This window comes from Macrobrachium rosenbergii, chromosome 44, assembly GCF_040412425.1.
Source record: "Macrobrachium rosenbergii isolate ZJJX-2024 chromosome 44, ASM4041242v1, whole genome shotgun sequence".
NCBI classification, from domain to species: domain Eukaryota; kingdom Metazoa; phylum Arthropoda; class Malacostraca; order Decapoda; family Palaemonidae; genus Macrobrachium; species Macrobrachium rosenbergii.
The window spans coordinates 24382504-24401382 of NC_089784.1; the positions used below are offsets into that span (position 1 = coordinate 24382504).

Below are 18879 nucleotides of genomic sequence, written 5' to 3' on the forward strand. Positions count from 1 at the left end.
CACTTCAAATTCCTTGAACACATTCTTTCAAAGGTGGGCCAACTCCAATGCAGAGAACATGATTTTCGCAAGTGAAAGCAGATCTACAGGGTGAATCTATCAACCCCCAGAAGTCCCCCTCATACAAACTCCCAGGGAAGGAGCTTCCCCTGTGGCATAAAAGGTGTATCTCACTCGTGAATGTCTGGAGGGAGGAAAACTGACAGTAGCTCTACCTCTTCTCTGTTAACCAACCTTCCATCTCACTCAATGCCTTCTTCACTGAAGAAGAGAGTACAAGCTTAGGCAAATTAGAGGACTCTGCTGTTTGGGACTCCATTAATAAAGCCGAAGCAGGAGAGGATGGTGCTGCTGGAGAAAAGAAACTATGACAAGAGGCAAAAGCTGTGAAGGGCACTTCCTGTCCCACTACCTCTTCTTTGTCACAGGATATGAGAGACGATGACAATTCAGCTGGAGTCTGAGGAGCCAGAGGAGCCTTCCTTAATAAGCTCAAAGTACTACAGTAAACCCCCCGTATTCGCGTTCTCATGATTTGCGGACTCACGTATTTGTGGATTTCTCTGTGGAACCTATCTACCCATTATTTGCAGAAAATTCGCCCATTCGCGGTATTTTTCACTGAGAAATATTCACTAATTACTGTATTTTCATATAATTTTCATGACTAAATGCACTTTTTGTGATAAAACCATCAAAATACTCAGGTATAAACATTTTTAGAGGGTTTTTCTTGTGTTTAAACTATCAAAATAGGCAGTTCTAAGTGTTTTTAGAGGGGTTTTAAGTATTCGCGGATTTTAGCCATTCGCGGGGGATGCATACCACACCCCCCGCGAATATGGGGGGTTTACTGTATCCAGCTTACTCTGAATAGGACCCGAAACAGCAGCAGGAGCCAGAATACCAGAAGAAGCTGCTTGTGTACCAAGAGACACCTGTGCAGTTGGAGGCTCTGAGTGCTGAAGAGGCAAAACTCTGACCAAAGTAGAAGTTGCAGGAGAGACGACTGAAGAAGTTTGTTGCAAAGGATGATGAGTGGACGCCAATGGGTGCTCTGAGAGCACTGGAATATCAGGAACTACAATGAGCAAAGATCCTTTATGGTGAACAGGAACCAGTGGTGCTGAGTGCCAAAGAACATGATGGGACACCTGGGAGCTCAGGCACTAATGGGCGCACATCTTCTACAGGGAGCTCAGGTGCTACCTTACGTATGGGAGCTGCTGGGTGTTCAGGCACTATCTGGAGCTCTGATGTTACTGGGCGCTCAACTTCCGAAGGAAGTTCCAACACTGCTAGGCGTTCAAGTGCCTGATGACGCTCCTTAGACAGTCCTTCCAGACGATGATGAGCGCTTAAGGGAGGTTTGGTGCTGAAAGCAGATTCTCTGCTGAGAGGTTATCGGAAGTAAAACACTCCGGGCCCAGTGGCTACATGAGGGGCGCTCAGGATCCTTACTCTTCTTGCAAGGCACTGGAGAAGAGTGTGACACATTCACCACACGCCTTTTCAAAGGGCGTGACTTGTACACGAAGCGCCATTGACACTTGGGACTTAACTCCTCTGAACTTGACAACATACAATGCACATCCACTGAGAGACTTTTCCAACAGCTCTTGGTTGCACCCAGGGATACATCAATAGGCCGAACCAAGGGGGCGACTTCTCGTGGGCAGACTCCACTGAACTCCCTTAGGCTACCAGTTTGACTCCTCCCAGGTTTTGGCAAGTATGCCAGTGACCTTGGCCTAGGAGAATCGGTGGGACGAGCAGCCACCTCCTCCACCAACACTTCACTAGAACTGGGGACTACAGGGTGCTCTGAACCACTTTTCTTATCCATTAGCACTTTCATCAAAGAAGCTAACTGGGCAATAGATTCCTCTATTAACTCAAATCATATGTTGATTTTCAACTCCAGGCTGGCCATGGGGTTGGGTTTTGAAACGTGAGAGCCAGGTAAAGGAGAGGATGGAATAATTAAGAGGGGTTGGAACGGGGTTCATTGAAGTTATAGGAACATTAGAATCTGATTCAGCAACAGAAGATTCCTGACTAACTAGTGACTTACTAATTTCCCTAGCTGTCGCTTTCCTTTTCTTATCTCTAGCCGGTTTCTTAAAATGAGATTCTAAAGTCTTCCACTTTTTAATGTCCCAATCTGCACACTCTTGACATCCCAAAACAAAAGAGCACGCCTGTCTCCTACATTCGGAGCACATTGTAGGCGAGTCATATGATTCCTTAGTCAGACAACTATTGCAGCATTTGCTGCAATACCTAAAGCTGGACACACAAGAGTCAGACACTGAAAAATCCAAGTCAAAATCAGGAAAAAAGTCGTAATCTGTTGATAAGGTCTTAATAAAGATAACCTATCGCTAACTAAATATGCCGAAAGGCTATTATAATGATATGCCTTATATGTATGTTTTCTGTAAATTAATATGTTTTTTGTAATTTTGATATGTTCTCTCTTGTATTTGTCATGTGCTGTGTGATACAATAAGTTCTCCGAGAGGTTCTTGTTTACCCAATTGGTGAGTAGCTCTTGTGTTCACAGCTGAATGTTTGTTCAGGTGTCAAGTGGGTGACCACAGGAAATCCTTTATGCAAGAGAGACCCAAAACCACTTAAGTTGTCAACTAAAAGAGAGATGTGGGATGACAAGTTAGATAAGCTGCCTGATCCAGAAGCCTTTTCTGTTCGGACAAGTGTGCAGACAGGAAATCCCTGTCAATTATACAGATAAGAGGACAGGCCTATATAACTCTTTGGAGCCAGGGAAAAAATTTTCTTGTTTATTTTTCCTTCTCCAGAGGAAGAAACAGTTTATTCCTGTTTTCTCCCAGAGTGACCCATTTCCAAAAATGGTAGGGTTAGGTTGGTGTCTCTCTCTCTCTCTCTCTCTCTCTCTCTCTCTCTCTCTCTCTCTCTCTCTCTCTCTCTCTCTCTCTCTTCCCTACAGAAGAGAGTAAAACTTATAGCATAAGTTTGGTGCCTCATATAAAAATAGTGTTTTGAGTTGCAGCAAGGGATTTACTAAAGTGTTCAGAAACCTGTATAAGGTAAAGTAGTTTTTATTTATTTTTACCTTGGTAAAATAAAAGTGTCAGATAGATTTTGACTTAGCGAAATTACTGTTGATAAATCTTTTGTACTTTCTTGTTTTGCATTTTTGTGTGTTCTTGTGTTTGCAATTTCATAGTGTTACCCAAACTTCTGTGTTGGTGATTTAACATTTATTTACTTAACATTTTACATATGCTGATACTTTAACATTGCATACTTGGTTTGATTTACATTTGTTAAGATTTCTTTTTCAAATCTTGAGTATCTTAATAGTTTGAATTCTGCTTAGTTAACCCAATTTCTTGATACGTTAAAGTTTTGTGAATTAACCTTGCTTAAAAATCAATTAAATCTTATATTGTTTTCAAGTATATAATGGTAAATTTTTCCAAATTGTGAATTCTAATTATAACTTTTGAAGTTAGAAATAAATTTTTGTATTTCAAATTTTAAAAACACAGTGTTTCATTTTTGACCACCAGTGAATAGTGTTATTTGTGTATGACAAGGTAAGTAATAGGCATGTTTTGTTCTCCTCCCATAAATGGAAGTGAATGAAGACCAGGGAAACAATTATAGTTGTTTGATGGAGTGATGCCCTTTTTTTATCTAGTGCATCTCAATACCTCACACATAACTTGATAAAATTTAATTTGATTTTTCAAGTTATAAGCAAGTTTTAAGGGATCACTGTTACCTTTAGAGTTCAGTCGTAATTTTATTGTTATGAGGGTTCAGGTATCTGGCTGAAGTGAGGTAAATTTTTGGATTTTGTAACTAGTTGTGATAACCAGGTACTTGGTCACTTTGTGACACTACCAACAGAAGAATATTTCACCAGCTGCCGATGAAAAATAACCAGAAAAGTATGAATCCCAAAATTAAAGCTGCTGCCAACCACTGGACTTCAACCATCAGCCGGCAGCAACAGACTGAAGCTTTTTGCTAAGCTGTTCCTCTCTTCTCCCTGAATGTGGGCAGGGCAAGTCACCTAACCGAAAACAAACTAGTGCCACCCGTGAATTTCTAAATTTTAGCTGGCAAACTAGTGAAACTAATAGAGGTATACAAAATACCTCAAGACTGACTCTAGAATTGATCAACTGACCACTACCTCAGAAATTACACATAGTTGAGTCTCTAGTAAACTTGGGGATAGACTCAAGGTACAAGAAATCCCTCATGTTCACAAAAAATGGTTGATAGTGTCAACGTGGTAAACAGAAGTATTTGCAAGTTTTGAAAATTTCATGACATGCACTTGTTTAAGATTATCTTTCTTGAAAGGAAGAGTTCCAGGAAGATATTCTGCTAGAGGAAATACAATAAACCCCCGTATTTGCAGTCTCACTATTTGCAGGCTCGTATTCGCAGATTTCTCTGTGGAACGTATCTACCCATTATTTGCAGAAAATTCGCCCACTCACGGTATTTTTCACCGAGAAATATTCACTAATTACTGTATTTTCATATTTTCATGACTAATTGCACTTTTTGTGATAAAACTATTAAAATACTTGAGTATAAGCATTTTAAGAGGATTTTTTTTATTTAAACTATCAAAATAGGCAGTTCTAAGTGTTTTTAGAGGGGTTTTAAGTATTCGTGGATTTTAGCTATTCGCGGGGAGTGGGGGGGGGTGCGGTACACATCCCCGCGAATACGGGGGTTTACTGTAGATTCCAAAATCAATTCCTTTACAGCCACCATGAAACTACTAGGAAAATCTTGGAGTTCCAGAACTCTCTTAACCTGTCAAATGCTTCTAACAATTGCACAAGGAGTTAAAATGAAAGCATCCATGACTAATTAATCCTGCAAAAAATGTTTATTGCATCAGTCTGAGGATCTTGGAAAGGGAAGTGGTAGACTGGTAGCCTCCTGTTCTGAGTTGTTATCAAGAAGTTCAAAATTGGAGTTCCTTAATTCATTAAAGTTTCTCTTGAAACTGACATGCTTGATAATTCAGATACCTGTACTAATCTGTATGAGAAGCAATCTGTGTGAAGAGTCAGATATCTTCTGCCTAGCTGATCTGGTGACACATTACTCCAAACTGGAACAAATCAAAAAATGAACACAATATTCCCTGTTTCTGCCCAATGAAGAAGGGATCTGGTAACCTGAGCGTTAAAGAAGTAACAATGACATTACTACCTAATTGGTCTAAAGATATCTTCTTGATACCATAATATATACTTATCAATAGAATCTATTGGTCACTTTCTATCAGATATGTATGTAATTGTAACAACAATAACATACAAATACTGTATATAAATACATACACCTATATAAAAAGAGAAGATTTGCTGTCCAAGGACACTGCTACTTGCTCTACCACGTGTTAGCACTGCTTTAAGTTCTTTTTCAGACTGCTAAGTGTTCAAGATTATTGGTGTGAAGCAAAATTTCTATTCCCAATCAAACTCCCAACATTTCTAGATCCTCCATAAGGATGCCACAGCCTTTCACTGAGGTGTCTAAAAGAATGAGAGGTCTTGTTTCTTACTTCCCATGAAAGAATAACTAGGCTAAGCTTCGAATGGTCTATCTACCATTCCAGCATCTACCAAAAACTTTTCTGCTCTGTAAGAAAAGTTGAATTCGGTTAGAATTCTAGCTAAGCAATAGGTGTTGCTGCAAGATTAATGGACTTTTTTTAAGGATAATTTTTTCAGCCTTGTCACAGATCGAAAAAATATTCCCCAAAAAATGGTTATATAACTTATAAGCAAAAGCCATGGCTTTGCTAGAAGCTTCTACAAGTACTGAAAAACTCTTAGAAGTGGGAAGAAATTGGGTAATAATTTCTTCTTGGGAAAATCACAAAAGTAAGTAATTTACATTTTTCCTAACATACAAACCTGAAGGATTTTGCTGCGAACACAAGCTGGAATGGCCATTTACTTTTAAACAAGGTACTTAACTGCCGGTGGTAGGGGGGAAGCCCCACCCACTCGTCAGGCTGCACTCCAAATTGCTTTTCGGCCCAGTACCACAATGAGGGATGGGTGAGGTGGGCCGTAAATGTAAAGACCTTCAGGTTTGTACGTTAGGAAAAATACAAATCACTTTAAAATTTGCAATTTGTTCCTCCACAAATACAAACCTTTGGTCTTTACATAGGAGACTTACCCTTTGGAGGGTGGAATCTGGGTAAATCTCTTAACCGAATGGAAGTTCTACCCACCCAGGAATCTCTTCCTGGTCTGGAAGAGTTGAGGAAGAAGTCCTGTGCCTCTGGTCTGTTGAACATATGGGCTGTTCAATTCCCAGGCTTCTGGGCTTGAATTAATGAGTTTGTCATTATTCCAAAAAAGGCTGGGATGAACCCATAATGTCAAGACAATAAAAGGCTAATAAAACACTCCTTCCCCTTGCTAGAGAGATGGGGAGGACTTACATCTAACAGTCTACTCTAGATTACATACAAGTAGTCAAGGTATCTAGACTCACCTGCATAACATGCCAGTCCAGCATGTGACAGCTCGCCACCTGCCTCTCTGCCCTGCGAGAGAGGAAAGGTAAAAGAGAAAAGGGAGGAGGACAGTCACTCACACATTCTCTCTCTCGCTTACCATACACCTTAGGCAAGATGCTACCTGTCCCTCTAGGGGAGCTGGGTGAGCTACACAACTTGCTGAGCAGCCACCCAGGACCCAAATAAAACATGTCCAAGGAACTGTGGGCAACATCCCGTATTCGCGGGGGATGCATACCACAACCCCCGCAAATAGCTAAAATCTGCAAATACTTAAAACCCCTCTAAAAACACTTAGAACTGCCATTTTGATAGTTTAAACACAAGAAAAACCCTGTAAAAATGCTTACACCTGAGTATTTTAATAGTTTTATCACAAAAAGTGCACTTATTCATGAAAATTATATGAAAATACTGTACAGTAATTAGCGAATATTTCTCAGTGAAAAATACCACAAATTGGCAAATTTTCCGCAAATAATGGGTAGATATGTTCTACAGAGAAACCTGCGAATGTGTGAGTCAGCGAATTGTGAGAACGCGAATACGGGGCGTTTAATGTAATGCGCACATTTTAAACCCAACTTTGTTAATTTACAAGAAAAAGTATCTCTGAATTATGTTTATTCTAGCAACTAATGGCAATGAAGCTGTTGGTATCAAGACCACCAGAGGTCTTGGTAGTTTTCAATCAGCCGAGATTCTGAGAATGTAAACACAATCAATTGTAAATGTCGTACATGAGTCCTGCTCCAACCCAACCCCTGAAAAACCTGCCACACCAGCCAAACTCCTCATCTTATTAACAAACAAGTCTGCTTGTTTACCACTCTGTCTCACATGGGTAAACTTTTATTTTAACCCATTTAACTAAAGACTTGAAAATATCATATTCCTTTATTTTAATGTGCGCTCTGATTATTACTGGTGTCCATTTCGTTAGTTAATGGCCTAACCAACCACAAGTAACCTAACCTAACCTAGAGTTACAAGTCTTTACACTGGTGCATGATATCAATTTGAAAACATTCCAGAAACTCACCTTACTCTGAATAAGAACTAACAATGTGATTAATGTCCTTGTGTTTCACTCATTGTGTTTTCCCCACCCCAAAAACCCTGTTTTCCCACTATGGTCCCAAGTCGTAGGATATGAGGGTGTGGGTCACTACTGTTTCTCTAAATGTCCTAATCTATTAACAAAACGAAATGTCAGAAACGTTCAAAACACACTTTATAACATAAAAAATTATATTTTCAAATTCATTATGCAATCATGGTTTAAAATCAAGTAATACCCTCCCTAGATCCAACTCTATATATGCTACTAAGACTCCTTATGAAAAAGCTTCTTTCAGCCTGGCTTCGATTTAATTAGGATCTACCTACCCCTCTTCCCCGCGTCTGGATATAGGCATACAGCTAACTCTCCATAATTCAGGTTTAAAAACAATGGCAAAAAAATTCGTCACCTCCATCAATTCAACTTTGCACTCTTTGCCTAAAACTTTACTTCACGTTCTCCTTAACCCACTAAATTATATCACTGGTAACTTTGGTCGCCATAATGCTTAGGTAGGTCTAACTTAGCCAATAATAAAAATTAAATCAACTCACCTCTGAAGATCTTCCAGCAGCACCAGTCAGTTGAAACTGAAAATTCTCAATCCTAGTCAATCTATTCAACAAAAGTCGGAGGTAGGATCAGTTCAGTAAGATTTACAGCCTCTAAAACGGAGGACTGGGAAGCACGGTCATAAGTATACTGAATCCCTCCGCCCCAGAGCACCCTCTACAACAGCCCATCCCCTTTTTGGCAGGCACCCTTATAAGACTGACAAATTAACAATAAGAGAAAAAAATTCCAATATGTGTCTGCATTATTATGTCTATGATGAACTGAGTTTGGAAAAAAATAAATAAATAAACAGTAACAGTAAAGGTAACATGACACAGATAGGCGATCTCCCTTAATTACACGTGTAAGAGCCCCAACGCTGTCTCTTCCAAACACGTGTGTGTTCGTGTGTTCGTCGATCGTCATCATCGGAGTCGACAGGACAAAACAGGAGCGTCTCGTTTTCTTTCTCTACAGGAACGCGATTTCAACCATACAATATTTCCGTCTGTTTCTCCCTAAGCATTGTTGTCTTAATGTATGTACAATCACCACTACTTGCATTGCCATGCAAGCATTCTAATCATGTACTCATAATGTTCCAAAGAATCTTCTGTATCAAACTGTGTATGTTTCTGTTTGTGAAGACGCCAAAGGTCTCTCCATTTCACATTTATTATGCCATTGCATTGTATCCATTAATCTGTCTTGAATCTCATGCAATTGGCCATATGTAGAATTTCCTGGCCTTTCCACTGATGTATGTTTCATTACCGTATGTTAATCATGTCTCTTGATATCGCCATCTGTTTGTCTGCCGACAAACACAGATGTCTGAACCTTTTATCTCTGTTTTACCTGTCCGTGTGTAGACGCTACATTACCGCTCGCACGCGTCAATAACATCTTCGAAGATTCTGTACATTTATTACGGGCTGCTCTAGAAGCAAGAGCCCGTGCTGGCACAAGGCCAGCTAAATCTAAAACAACAACTGTACATTTATCTCAGTAAGGAACAACCAATAAACCAGTTAACACCCAGCCAGTATGTCACTCATATCCCAGTCCTTACAAATGTATACTGTGCATGATGATCCACTCTTTTACGAAGTTTACCTGAAATCCTTTCAACCAATTAGGAGAAATCGTGAATAGAAGGTATGCTGACAAACTCGCTCGCCGATAGCTATGTGGGCAGCCAGACAGACATTCTCCGTTCATGGAGAGAAATTTATATTGGTCTATCTTTTTAAGTCTGACTGAAATTTGCGCAGTCATAGAGGAGTAGTCTTTCACTAGATATATTTTTTTAAATTCTTTTTACATGTTACAAAAGAAGCGAACACTAATAATCATTTATGGTTCATCATCCTATGGAGGTTGCCGAACAATCTCGTACTTAAATAATATCGTTTAATTCTTACCTCGTTAGCAGGAAAGTACAGTGTTCTGAATCTTATTTTTATTATAACTTGGAATCATTGTATTTTCCCTTTGTACTTCTTATCGTTATAGTCAATTGTATCTAGTCCTGCCAATTAATGCTGGCCGCCTTGAGTCGTTATACCAGGCTTCGTTTTTAATGATAAGTAGATCAATCCCCTACTACCTGGTAGGTAAGTTCCTCCACACCAAATGTAAACCTAACTGATTCGTTTATACCATAAAACGTCAATAACTGAGTGGCGATCTCCCTGCCGAGTGTGTGACCTCAGGCGGCCATATTGAAAGGTCTCGGTCCAGATCATAGTGCTGTACTTAATTACTATTGTCAAAAATTGCCATTTATTCCCCTTGAATAAAATTTCCTAGTTTTCTTGAATACTTATTTTTGATGTATTTCCCAGTTTCTATGAAAAATTACGTTGATGTGATTGTTTTGCTCCACAGAAGAAGTTTTTATTATATTAACTATAGCAATGAGTTTGTATAAATTAGTACATTAATATTTAAAGTAGTAAAACACCTTTTCGCAAATTTTATCCATCTCTATAAAATTAAATGACGTCTGATTGCAGTGTTGTCAAACTTCTTCCTGTGGAGAATATATGTGTTATTTTCTTGTTGTAAGGGCACATGCCAGTAGTTTAAGCTTGCCTTCTGGACGAAACCCTTTTTTTTGTATGTTGGGTTACGATTAAATTACTTTAATGTTTGTGTTTTAGTTGATGCTTTGTTACGTAACCCTGTAGTTTTGTAGATGTGACAACTGTGCCATCCAATATACTCCTCCCGAGTTTTCTTCCAGGGTGGGAACATGAAGCTCTGCCTGTTTCGCAGCAAACTCCAGAAAGGCAAGTTGTAGAAGAAATTCTCGTAAAATCCAGCCCCATCACCTCGTGAACTGTCGTCGTCATTGCAGTAATTTCTTCATAAGAATATTCTGAAATCCCCTTTTTTTTTGGCTATTTATGTTTTTCCTCTATCGAAGTAACGTAACGTTTTGTCAATTTTTGCAGTAATATGTTAATGTTTTCTTGCTTCTTAATGTAACTTGGATGATTGTTGTGTCCTTTAAATATTAATTATATGTGTTAAACTTTTAAATGCGTATTTGTGAACCCGTGTGGCATCACCCAAAAGAATTGGTGCAGGAAATATAGTTGATTGTTTCAACTGCACTTTTGTTGGAAAGAATATAATGTTTCTTGACTTCATGGTACATTTAAGTAAGTTAGTAAACTCCTCAGCACTGTAACTTGGTCTCATTCAAAGCTAGGGCAGGAGGGCTTAAGGTTGAATGAAATCGTACCGAATGTGGGCCTAAAACTTTAAAGTTTCACCACATTCTTTGCTAGTTATAGTAGTACTTTTGCTTTGGTCCTTCGAACGAACCGGATGCCATAACGATTCACAAAGGATTTTTTGGATGTTAAAGATAATTTACGATAAAGTTCACGTTGGTGATGGATGGCTATAAAGTCATTTTAGTGTAGCTGGCACGTGTCCAAAGTTATTTGGTGAGCAGGGTAAGGTATTGAATTACTTGGAGTGTTTTGCCAAGTAATCTATTGTTTATGGAACATTATTGTTCGTATTTAGTGATCACTCTGTAAAGAAATTCTTGTTGAATTTCGTAGCCATTTTTGAACTTAGGTTTTCGTGACCAGATGTATTTTGTGAAGTGATGAAGAGCACGTGGTCAAATTGTCTATCATTCAGTGAATGTTATTCGACCTATGAATAAGATTAGTTATATTTTCAATCGGGTTCAGATAATTTGCCATACATTTTGATATTTGAGCAAGTTTCTTATTGATCCATTAACAAGAAAATGGATTCCAAGATTAGGTAGTTATTGAAAGGGAAATTATTTCCTTACAAGATTTGCTTGATGAGACAGATAACTGCATTGGTGATACTGATACACCAAAATCGACCTTGTAATGTATGAACGTTGTCTTATTGAGGGTCTACGACGTTTTGAAGATAGTTGGTCACAGAATGTGACGATTATTTCACAGGATAGTGAATATGATAGTTTATGTAGAAGTTATAGAGCAATAACTAGATGTGTAAGGAAAGCTATTGCTACTGCACAGAAAACTATGAGCGAGATTGACACGGAGATATAAATCAACAGCCCGCTTTGCCTCCTCCTTCGGCTCCCATTAACCCTCTCCTCCCTAAACTCCCAGCAATTAAGATACCTGAATTTAGCGGTGGGGAAGAACAATGGCTTGCATTTTGGGATATATTTAACAGTTTAGTTCACGATCGTAGGGATATTTCCAATGTGATTAAGTTTTTCTACCCTCAGAGCTAGTTTAAAGGATAACGCCTTTAAAGCCATAGAAGGTTTGCCTGTCACTAATGCCAATTATTCAGTAGCTATTCAGACCCTTTAAGGAGAAGTATGATAATAAGGACAAATTGAAACGTAGACTTATGTCCAAATTAACGCATTTAGTCCCTCCCAGTCATACAATAGAGGATTTGAACACGTTCAAATTGGAATATGAGAAGATTATCTTACAAATGAACACATTGAATTTAGATGTAGAGGCCATGAACCCCATTTTCTCTAGTATAATATGAGAAATTATCACCTGAAACACGTAAGGCTATAGCTAATAAACATAATAGTATGTCTCTTGATTTAAAACAAATTTCAGGTTTGAAATATGTTTGTGAATTAATGGAATTTTGTTACGAAGGTGAGAATTTAATAAGAGAAAACGTGATCAGGGTAACTATTCTAAAGTGATTCCCTCAAATGTGCAAAACGTGCAGAGAGCACAACAAAGTAACAGTAAGCCTAGTAATAGTAGTTCTTACCATAATTGTGTGTTTTGCTCATCGAACCATGCCTCTCAAGCGATTGTAAGACTTTCAAAACCATTGATAGTAGAAGGGACAGAGTTAAATATTTAAGATTGTGCTTTGCTTGCCTCAAAGGAGGTCATTTATTCTCTGAATGTAGAAACAAACCGAAATGTAATATATGTGATGGGCCTCATTACCCGATGATTTGTAAGAAAACAGAAAACCCTGTTAATCCTGCTCCACCAAAGTTGAGTGTAAATAGTACTAATGTTAGTAAGTCAAATGTTAATTCTGGAAATCTCATAATGATTCTAAAGGTGCTGTAAGTAAAGGTGATTCCCCAGTAGTTATGACTGCTTCTTTGGGTATTGATCATTCTCAGACTAATAAGAGTTCTGTTTCGACTGCTCTTCCTACTGCTAATGTAATTGTGTCAGGAATGGACATCGTTCCTTTGGGAGAGCACTCTTTGATTCTGGTGCACAAAGAACGTTTATTGCAAAGGAATTAGCTCATAAGCTTAGTCTACCGTCCATAGCAACAGTAGCCTTAAAGGTAAAACCATTTGGCAGTGATGCCATGGAAGTCAATTGTAATATAGTAAGAGTTGTGGTGAGACTAGGTAAGATTCGTACTGTCATTAATGCCATTGCATTCGATAGAGTTAATTCCAGAATTTATTCTCCAGGTTTAAGTAAGTCAGCTGCGTTCTTGACGAGTAAAGGCATAAAATTAGCAGATAATGATTTAAATTCAGATGAAGTGAATGGTATAGAATTAGTCATTGGAGCTGATTACTATGGAAAATTCATTCACAACAGTCAAATTTGCTGTGGAATACAGATATTGAATAGTTCTGGTGGTGCACTAATTTTTGGACCTCTTCCTAGTTGGTCTTATGACAATGTAGAATCTAATGAGATTACTACATCAAATGTATGTTGTTCAAGAATAGAAGTAGAGGAAATCCCTATTAATTCTTGTTGTGAAGTTAGAAAATTATGGGGATTTAGAAAGTGTTGGTATTCGTCAATCTGAAATTAGTCCTGAAGAAAGAGAATCAGTTAAGTGTTTTAAGGATAAAGTAAAAAGGGTTGACAATAAGTATGAAGTGTCCTTGCCATTTAAAGATGAAAGTAGACCGCCTGTTAACTATAGAATAGCCATTGGTCAATTAAATTCCTCGCTACATAGATTCGAATCTGACCCCTCCTTGTATGCTCATTATGATAAGATTATCCAAGATTACGTTCAGTCTGGGTTTATAGAATTAATTCCTCAGGCTCCCTATTATAGGGCATTATTTACCCCACCATGCTGTGTTGAAGGATTCAGAAACAACTCCCATTCGAATAGTTTTTAATGCTTCTTCCAAGGCTAAAGGAGAACTTTCCTTAAATGATTGTTTATTAACTGGTCCCTCATTAACTACTAAACTTTTTGATGCCCTGTTGAGTTTCCGTACAAACCCAGTAGCTGTGATTTCAGATATCAGTAAAGCCTTTTAAGGATAGGCATTTCACCTGACTGTCGTGATTATTGCAGATTTCTATGGATAACTGATCCTCCGATTTGAAGTCTACTGTAACTTACCGGTTTTGTGTAGTTTGTTTTGAGCTACATGCTCCCCTTTCTCTTGCAGCAGACCCTTTGCATCATTTATCTTTACATGATAATCCCCTTGCATCATCTCTGATGAAGAATTTCTATGTAGATAATTTTAGTAAAACTTACAAGGATGTGTCAGTCTTGATGGATGAGTATCCAGTAATAAATGAGATTCTTGAAGATGCTAATATGCCTCTACAAGAATGGGTCAGTAATGATTCAGAGTTTAACAGAACCATAGATGTTATCAAAGAAAGAGTGAACGTTTTGGGTTTAGAGTGGTATCTAACACAAGATGAGATGTCACTGAAGGAAGTAAATTGTGAGTATAAAGGACCTTAACCAAGCGAAAGGTCTTATCAGTAATAGCTCGAATGTTTGATCCTCTAGGATTATTGTCACCAATACAGGTGAGAGGTAAATATTTTCTTAAATGTTTGTGGAGTAACTACGGGTGGATGACCCTTTGCCAGAATCATTATGTTCAAGGTTTGATGAAATTTGCAAGTGTATTAGAAATGTAGAAAGTTTAAAGTTTCCTAGGTTTGTTGTACATCCTGAAGGTTCCCACTTACATGTATTTTGTGATGCCTCTAACAAGGCATATGGAGCTGCTGCCTATGTGATTGATTTCAAGAGAAGTGTAAGCAATTTACTGGTCAGTAAGTGTAAAAGTTGCACCAAACCCTAAACAGACTATTCCGCGTTTGGAATTGACAGCCTTGTCCTTGGGTGTGAAACTTGCTGGAAGATTAATGCAGAATGATGATTTGAGATTGAGTTCTTGCACTCTCTGGAGTGACTCATGGTTTCTATTTGTTGGGTGAAGAATAATAATAGTAAAATTCCCTATGTACGAAACAGAGTCACTGAAATTAATGAATTCAAGTTTCTCTACGGTATACCCCTCTAAGGATAATCCAGCTGATATTCTATCCAGAGGTAGTACTAGTAAAGATTTAGCGCAAAATTCCTTATGGTGGAATGGCCCTAAATGGCTTTAACTGGTGATTATCCCCAATCTTTAGCTACAGAAACTGTGCATGTTAATGAAATTCTTTCAGAACCTAAGTTTGTTAACCCTCCAACCCCATTAATTGACATCCCACGTTACAGTAATTTAAGTAAGCTTAAACGTATCATGAGGTCAATATTGCTTTTTCTTAATAAATGCAGTAAAGGTTCTAAGTTTGTTGTTAACGAAATGAAAGCACTTGTCCTCCTTGAACAGAAGCAACATTTTTCTACTACCAGAATGTACCTCTGTGATAAGAATTCACATGGAGTGTCCATGGATATTAAGAATTTCTGTAATCAGTTGAACTTATTTGTTGATGAGGAAAATCTAATTAGGTCTCAGGGTCGCATGAAAAACGCTTCCATGTCTTATGATACTCAGTGCCCAATGTTATTGCCTTCCAGAAGTTATTTAACAGTGTTGATAGTTGAACATTTGCATAGACATCATCACCATTGTGGTGTCAATTCTGTACTGGTATTGTTGAGAGAAACTTTTTGGGTACCGAAAGCACGACAAGTTATCAAATCGATTCTGTCAAAGTGTGTTTTATGTCAGAAGTTAACCAAGAAACGGTTGTGTTTGCCTCCTCCTCCACCATTACCCACAGAAAGAGTGAGATATGATAGATCTTTCCAATCAGTAGGAGTTGATTATACTGGTGCTATTAATGTTTTTGATCATGAGACTGGCTTGGAGGAGAAGGTCTTTATATGTCTATTTACCTGTACTACGAGCAGGGCAGTTCATTTTGAATTGACTCATTCCATGACTGCTTCCGATTTCCTACTGGCTTTTTCGACGCTTTGTAGCATATCATTCTCTGCCGAGTCTGATTATATCTGACAATGGTAGGAATTTTGTTGGATTTAATAATTTCCTGAAGGAAATTATGGATGAACCAGAGGTAAAGTCATACCTTGAAGGAAATTGTGTTAATTGGAAGTTCATTACACCGCGAGCCCTGGTCTGGAGGCTTTTATGAACGCCTTATTGGTGTTCTAAAGGGATGTTTGTCCAAAGCCTTATATCACAAACGTGTATCCTTTGAAGAGTTGAGAACTCTACTTGTTGAGTTTCAAGCTGTGATAAATTCTCGACCACTGACTTATCTCTCCTCTGATCGAGATTGTGAGGCTTTGACTCCCTCCATGTTACTTTATGGGCGAAATATTTGTATTTCCCCCCTCTTAACAATTCAGCAACTGATGACCCAGATTTCATGAGTTCAAGTGATCTTAGAGAACAATATTTTAGATTATCATCAGTGCTAAGAAAATTTGAGAACTCTTGGAAAAGAGACTATTTAGTGTCCTTGAGAGAGAGACATTTTAATTCTAGTGATTATCTCTGCAAATGTGAAAGTTGGGGACATAGTGATGGTAGACTTAGAAGATCATCTGGGAAAGGCTATAGATCCCTCCTCTCATTGGGTAAGGTTACCCAGCTGTTTCCATCGTCTGATGGTGTGATTAGGTCTGTAGAAGTGAGAGTGAATAATAAACTATACATGAGATCAATCACAAAGCTCGTACTTCTGGAATTACCCGAGAGGGAATTTGATAGTGTCGTAACTCAGGAGCCAGATAGTGTGCCTCTGAGTGGTACTAGACCTCGGCGTGCAGCAGCAATCCGCTGTGATCAAGAGAGAAAGGATTTAATTTCTATGGATGTACTCTAAAATGTATATTTGATTTAAATTTTTGATGTGTTAAGATGGTCACAGCTGCATAGCGTTATTCAATTGAATTCGCTCCTGGGTGCAGTTGTGATTACTTCTAATTATGATTCTTTCTTGGGGGAGAATGTCAAAAATTGCCATTTATTCCCCTTGAATAAAATTTCCTAGTTTTCTTGAATACTTATTTTTGATGTATTTCCCAGTTTCTATGAAAAATTACGTTGATGTGATTGTTTTGCTCCACAGAAGAAGTTTTTTATTATATTAACTATAGCAATGAGTTTGTATAAATTAGTACATTAATATTTAAAGTAGTAAAACACCTTTTTCGCAAATTTTATCCATCTCTATAAAATTAAATGACGTCTGATTGCAGTGTTGTCAAACTTCTTCCTGTGGAGAATATATGTGTTATTTTCTTGTTGTAAGGGCACATGCCAGTAGTTTAAGCTTGCCTTCTGGACGAAACCCCTTTTTTTTGTATGTTGGGTTACGATTAAATTACTTTAATGTTTGTGTTTTAGTTGATGCTTTGTTACGTAACCCTGTAGTTTTGTAGATGTGACAACTGTGCCATCCAATATACTCCTCCCGAGTTTTCTTCCAGGGTGGGAACATGAAGCTCTGCCTGTTTCGCAGCAAACTCCAGAAAGGCAAGTTGTAGAAGAAATTCTCGTAAAATCCAGCCCCATCACCTCGTGAACTGTCGTCGTCATTGCAGTAATTTCTTCATAAGAATATTCTGAAATCCCCCCTTTTTTTTGGCTATTTATGTTTTTCCTCTATCGAAGTAACGTAACGTTTTGTCAATTTTTGCAGTAATATGTTAATGTTTTCTTGCTTCTTAATGTAACTTGGATGATTGTTGTGTCCTTTAAATATTAATTATATGTGTTAAACTTTTTAAATGCGTATTTGTGAACCCGTGTGGCATCACCCAAAAAGAATTGGTGCAGGAAATATAGTTGATTGTTTCTCAACTGCACTTTGTTGGAAAGAATATAATGTTTCTTGACTTCATGGTACATTTAAGTAAGTTAGTAAACTCCTCAGCACTGTAACTTGGTCTCATTCAAAGCTAGGGCAGGAGGGCTTAAGGTTGAATGAAATCGTACCGAATGTGGGCCTAAAACTTTAAAGTTTCACCACAACTATTATTATTTTTATCTTTTTTACTATATTATTATCTTATGAATAATACTGTTAATATTATTATTTTACTATTATTATTATTATTATTATTATTATTACTTGACCCAATTTCAGAGAAAAATTACCATACAGAAACAGGTTGGCCTAAACACTCCAACCATTGTGGTCAAAGCCTAATCATCTGCTCTTGGATCTAAGCAAAGTCTAGCATAAATGGTTCCTGTAAATTACAGGGCTTTCTTTGCATACAGTCACTAAAAACTAACTAAACTGTAATGTACAATAACTAAACACTACCATTCACTATACATTTACGCTCACTAAACACTCACACTTACCATACACTCGAACTCACTGAGCATGCACATTTACTATACACTCACACTCAATAACACTAAACTAAACACTCACTGAATATTCAACATTCACTGGGAACCCACTATACACTACATGCTCACTAAATACTCATAAAACACTAAACACTCACTAAATACTCACTGTACCTTAATCACTCAATAAACATTCACTATACACTCACTTAATCCTAAACATTAACTAAACACTCACTTAATCCAAACATTCATTAAACACTAAACACTCACTTAATCCAAACATTCATTAAACACTAAACACTCACTTAATCCAAACATTCATTAAACACTAAACACTCAAAAAACATTCACTAAGCACTCACAAAACATTCACTAAACACTCACTATACACTAAACATTTACTAAGTACTCACTATACACAAAACACTCACTACACATTCACTAAGCACTCACTAGACACGAAACACTTACTAAATCCTAACACTCATTAAACACTAAATACTCACTAAACCCTAAATGCTCATTAAACCCCTAAACATCATTAAACACTAAACAGTCACTAATCACTCATTAAACACTCACACACTAACATTCACTAAACCCTAAACACTCACTGAATACTTACACACTAAACATTCACTGAAT

The 18879-nt window shown here is 37.8% G+C and overlaps 1 long non-coding RNA gene across 1 annotated transcript in view; it reads right to left on the minus strand.

Annotated features, from left to right (window-relative positions):
- LOC136829430 (uncharacterized) overlaps positions 1–8314 on the minus strand; it is a 59143-nt gene extending 50829 nt beyond the window's left edge. Inside the window, exon 1 of the long non-coding RNA XR_010850378.1 lies at positions 8177–8314. This is a non-coding gene — a long non-coding RNA (uncharacterized lncRNA). The remainder of the gene's footprint in view (positions 1–8176) is intronic.
- Positions 8315–18879: the final 10565 nt, after the last annotated feature.